Source organism: Pistacia vera, unplaced genomic scaffold, assembly GCF_008641045.1.
Source record: "Pistacia vera cultivar Batoury unplaced genomic scaffold, PisVer_v2 Contig587, whole genome shotgun sequence".
Taxonomy (NCBI): Eukaryota; Viridiplantae; Streptophyta; class Magnoliopsida; order Sapindales; family Anacardiaceae; genus Pistacia; species Pistacia vera.
In genome coordinates this window covers 116,811-122,810 of record NW_022196431.1, presented here as the reverse complement: position 1 = coordinate 122,810, position 6,000 = coordinate 116,811, and positions in this window count along the sequence as shown.

Here is a 6,000-nt window from a genome sequence, read left to right as displayed (position 1 = left end):
TTCGGGCATGAGCTTTAAGCTTCATGAATGCCTACGGGGTATAATCAAACCACATTACACATCCAATGAGAGCATACCTCGTTTATTACAGATGGGACTATATTGCTATAAAGTCATGCTCTCGGTCTAAAAAACGCTGGGGGACCTACCAGCTTGGTTAATCATATGTTTTCGAGCAATCGAAAGTCAATGGAGGTATATGTTGATGAAATGCTAGTCAAGCCACATGTCCTTCAAATCACATAGCTAACCTCGCAGAAATGTTTGAATACCCAAGGTATAGAATGAAACTTAATCCTTTTAAGTGTTCATTCAGAGTATCCTTAGGAAAATTCCTGGGTATATGGTTAACCATCGGGAATTAAATCAACCCTGAGAAGATCAAGCTCTCCTAGATATGAAAAGTCCGTCAATCGAAAGCAAGTTCAAACTTGAATGAGAGAATAGCGGCTCTAGTCACTATATACGAGAGAACATATCGTTGTTTGCCTTTTTCAATATACTCAAGGCCAACAAGAGATTTGAATGGACTCCAGAGTGTAGCGAGTCTTCAAAGCATAAAAGAGCATCTCGAAAAGCCACATTTTTTGTCCAAGCCTCTTCCCAAGGAAATCTTGTTTCTTTATCTATCCGTCTTCAGTATGCAGTCAACATAACTCTTTCGGCAAAGGGCAGAATTTAGTGGCCAGGTATTACATGAGTAAACGACTGCGTGTCGAGACTCGATCTAGAAATGGAACATTAGCTTATGCCCTACTGATCGCTTCTAGGAAGCTTGACCTTACTTCTATGCCCACACCATCCATGTATTAACCAATAAAACCACTCAGAAAAACCTTCAAAAGCCAGAGGCTTTGGTAAGTTGCTTAAGTGGGCTATGGAACTAAGTCAATTAGATTTGCAACAGACCAAAAACAACAATTAAAGGGCAGGTTGTTGCGACTTTATTTCGGAGTCTCATCAGCCAGATCGGGAATCTAAATAGCCACAGTGAAATTGTCCAGAAAACTGTTCGAAACTTGTCAACCTAGAGTTTTACGTTTCGAACAAGAAAAGAGTCAGAGCTGTCTTCTGCATTAGCCTTAGGAACTCGCATTTACGGAACCCTAAGGTTTGGATTCAAAGCTTGAATAATGAGGCGAATATGAGACGGTAAATGCTAGTCTCGACTAGCAAGAGAAATGGATCAGTATGGGTCAACATTAACAAAACTCCAATAGTTGTCAATCAGTTAGGAGAGTATCAAACCAAAGAAAAGATATGATTTACTTTAAGAAAGCCAAGGCCGTACTGAGCCTTCAAGTACTAAGATCAGACAAATCGAGATATAGTAATTCTATCGCGGATGCTTTGCAAAGATTGACTATCATTGGACCTCGATGCTTCGGAAAGCATTCCAATCAAGTACATCGAAGTCCAGATCACTCACCTATTAGGTCGTAGCCGCAACTGAATCACATTCCTCGATGACTCCGATTATTCAGTATCTTAGAGATGGGGTTCTCCTAACAGCAAGACTGAGGCAAGACTCCTGCGAACTAGAGACTCATTAAACTCTTATTGGAGATCAGTTGTATAAAGAGGGTTAACACTCCCCTCCTCCGATGTGTAACAGATGTGAACAATATATCATAAGAGAGATACATGAAGGGATATGTGGTAATCAACTGCGCACGATTCTCGCCAATAAAATTATCCAGTGATATTATTGGCCCCTACTTTATGAAGATGCCTTTAACTTTCTGAAGAAGTGTGATAAGTGCCAAATTTATGAACATCCCGGAGCTCCTTCCACCAGTTATGATGACTAGTCTTTGGCCATTCTCTATATGGGAATGATCTCATCGGACCTATGCCAACCGGTAAAGGTGGCGTTAAATATGCAATGGTCACAGTAATTATTTCACTAAGTGGATCAGCAAAGCCTTTGGTCGTGATCACTACAAAGAAGCTAAAGACTTCGTCTTCAAGAACATAGTGTGCCGCATAGGATTCCTCACACAATCATCTCTGATAACGGGAAACGTTTGATAATGAGGAATTCAAGCAGTTTTGCGAAGAGCTAAGATCTTAAGAAATTCGCCGGTAGCAGATCGCAAGCTAATGGTAAGTTTAAGCCATCAACAGAATATCAAGCACACATTGAAAGCCAGCTTGGCGCAGAGGGAAATGTGCCGATGATCCCTAGAAGTTCTATGGGTATATAGAAGACTCAGAACCTCTACTTCGGAAACACATTTCGCTAGCATATGACTGTGAGGCAATGGTCCCATGGAAGTAAGAGTTGGTTCACTTTGAGAGATTCTTACAATGAAACAGACAATGAAGCATGCTTACTGTAAGTCGACTAGTTGAAGAACACCGAACAGGCTGGTTAGGAAACTTTACCAGCAGTTAGCAAAAAGATTATTCGACTCTAAAGTCAGGGAAAAGACTTCAGGTGGCAACCTAATGTTTAAAAAAGTAATCTCTAGTACAAGAGAACCAAGTGCGGGGGTTAGACCTAACTAGGAAGGCCCATATCATGTCGCTAAGGTGAACGACCTGAAGTATTACCTCAAAAGGCTTAATGGTTCTGAAGTATTGCGAACTTGGAATGCTGAGCGGCTTTGCTCTTATTATCAGTAATTAACTCTTATAGCTTGATCATTTTTACTTGAAAATTTCATTGTTTTAAATATTATGAATAAGATTATTCCAATTCTTCTCAAAGAATTCTTGTGTCGTAATCTAAGTTTTTAATAATCTTGTTATTTATAACGTTTTATAGTTTATGAGTCAGAATTATATCTTGTTTTGCGAAATACTTGAGTTTAAAAGTGCTATCACAAGTGGTCAAAAGTTCCTTTATATATTAAAAATTATTTACAAGGAGATTAAGAGTAATCAGAAAAAGAAAGAAAGCACAAAAATATCTATTCGAACAGAGGAGAGAACGATCATGGTCTTGATCACCAGATCCCTGACTTCAGCCACCTCGACCTCTAGGTCATCCAACTGATAGCGACCTCTGGTCATCCCTTGATCTCAGCGACTTCTTTCTTGCTAATCTCCTCTGGGAGGTTCCTGTTTCTTGCTCATGACCCGACATAGAAGCAAGAGCAACTTGGTATTCCTCAGGAGGTTGGAGATATCAATGTTAGGATGTTTCGATAGTAGCTAAAACAGTTGCAGCGCCCAGTGAGCAACCTTCTCTCCTTTGAGGTTATGTTGCTTCATTTGCTCGTCAACGAAGTGATTCGCCCAGAGCCCCCTCTTTTGTTTCTCTGAGTTTTTTTTCCTATAACTAGCTCAAGTCTTTTCTGCTGCTTTTTCGCACTCGAGCTCGCTGTAGCTCATTTTTCTAGCTAACTCTCTAGTGAGCCTGCTATTGTTCTTGGAGCTCCTATTGTCCTATCTTTCTTCTCAAGCTTGATTTCTGGAAGTCTGCTACTCGCAGAGCAGAATTCATTTCAGTCATGTACAAATTTGCCTAAATGTAGGCAATCTTTGCTCTGCATCTGAAGCCGCAAGGTCTTGCTTCAGTTTGGCAATTCCTCCTTCATCTCGTGGAGTTTGTAGCAAAGTTGATCTTATCTTATTGTGGGCCACATTCAGGGCAGCAAACTGCAGGAAAGGAATAAAGATTTAGTTTTTTTCTTAAAAAGCTAAAAGATCGACTATATGAAAGAGTTCTCGAAAGAACAAGTCATTTTACCTGACTTTGCATCTAAAGTGCGGTGGCCACCAAGTCGGTAGGTCGAAGGCCATGTACCATCAAAGGTTTTGGCGAGTTGGCATTCTAAAAGGGTGCAAACCACCGGCCGCAAATGGTCTGGTAGTTTCCTAAAAGATAACATAAAGGTCAAGCCTGTTGTGACAAGGGCCCTTTCGACCTGTTGCGACCTACTTCCCCTTGAACAACGTAGTTGCTCCCTCTTTCCCATCGAGCTCCTAAGGGCAGCGAGGGCTTGAGAGCGTCCTCGAGGTTTCCTCGTAGAGAGAGTTGATAGGGTTTAGCCTATCTAGCAATATCTCGAAACCTCCTGGCTCAGATTCGGTTTCTCTTCGGTGGTGGATATGTCTTTCTCTTCTTGACCTCTGCCATGGTTTTCTTCTTGCCAGTGAGCAGCTAGAAAAAAAATGATTGTCACCAACTTAGCAGATTCAGGTTTTGTCCATAAGTGACTAAGGACCGCACACCTGTCCAAGCCCCAGATAATTTGAGGATATTTCCTAAGTTATCAGTCAATGGGAGGCAAGGAATGACTTGCACGGCACCTACCCACTTGCAGATTTGTAATCATTACCTTGAATTTTTCTACTATAAATAGAGGACTCCCCCTCTCATATTCGGGATTCTGATACTGAACCTTCATTCTGATTGTAATCTTTATTTTCAGAGCAAAGATAACCTACGGGAAAGAGACTGACTTGATATTCTCTCTGAATACTCAGTTATTGTACCTCTATTCGCTGTTTGCTATGTACGACCTCTTGTAATAATCTCTCATTTATAAAAGAAACAGTGGACATAGGATTCGCTTTAAGCATCTGAACCACTTTAAAAATCATATCTCTCATTTATTATTCAGTCGTTGTATCTGATTATAATAGTTCACGTGTAATTTCTAAGAACACCTTAGCACTTTGCACGTGCAAGTCGTTGGTGTCAAAATCACGCATCAATATTTTGGCGCTAGAAGGAAGACCCTGATTTTATATATGCTTTTCATTTAGAATCTCTGATCAATCAGTTCTACTGGTGAACAAATGGCTCGTGGTCTTGAAACCGAGCGAACTAGCACCAACAATGAGGAAATTCCCTGGGTATAGGATGTTACTTCTCCCAAAGTGCCTCCAATTCCTCAAGGTATCGCAGCGGACATTCCCTCGACCTCTCAACTCGATCCAACTGTGATGAATTACATGGAGAGGTTCAATAATACTCTCCAAACGGTTAACCCAAGGTTAGATCGTTTGAATCAGGTCGTACCACCCAATTCTAACAAGGTGGTACCACCTCTAAAAATGCATATAGGTCGCGTTAAAACGTGGAAACGAGCCAAAGCTCATACCACGCGCACTATAGCGTGTAAAAATAAGGGAAAACATGTGGTTGACAATGGGCCAAAAGGCTCGAAGGGGCTAGTGAATACCGGTCGTGAGGTAGGTAGAATACTTATGGCTTTGTGACTTGGCGATATGTCACATCACGAGCTGTCTCACGTCACATCTCATGGGTACCCCCACAAGAGTGCACAGCATGGAGATTCCCACTATCTCTGGAATGATGGTTTCGACTATCACCGCGAGGGAAATGCCCACCGAATATGGGTCAGTTTTGACCACCGTGGAGGTCGAGATAACTCCCCAAGCCATTCAGTGCATTCACATGGCTTTAGCCAGCATGTGTCAAGGTATGTTGAAGGCTCCAGCCGAGGCAAGGAAGAGTTCGATATGTGGTCTTTCCTCAATCGCAATCATGGGGAACGAACCCACATTGCTGAAAGTGATCCTCAGGTGGCTCCGCTTCCTCAGATTAAGGAGTTACAGTGAGCTCTAGATCAGCTTAGAGCTCAACACAATGAGCGAGGGCATGTCATTGAGGCATCTCCCTTTTCTCCAGCAGTTTTGACTACTCCTCTCCCATCAAGATTTAGAATGCCTAATATGCGAGCATTCGATGCGAATTCTAATCCGCAAGATCATCTCTATGAGTTTAACGACCTCATGGAGCTTCACCAAGTTTCCAGCTTGGCGAAATGTCGCTACTTAGCTATAACATAGACTGCCCATGCTAAGTGCTGGTTTAGATCGCTTCCGCCAGGATCTATCAACTCATGGCAGCAGATGAGTTCGTTGTTTTTTAGACACTTCTGGGCTAATAGGAAGTTCTCAATGTTGTTGAGCTATCTGAACAACATACAACAGGAAAGGAATGAATTTGAAGATTCAGTTTGAACTCTTATTATTGCAGAAGTTTGCCTGCAAACCGACTTGTGTGCAAACCGACTTGTG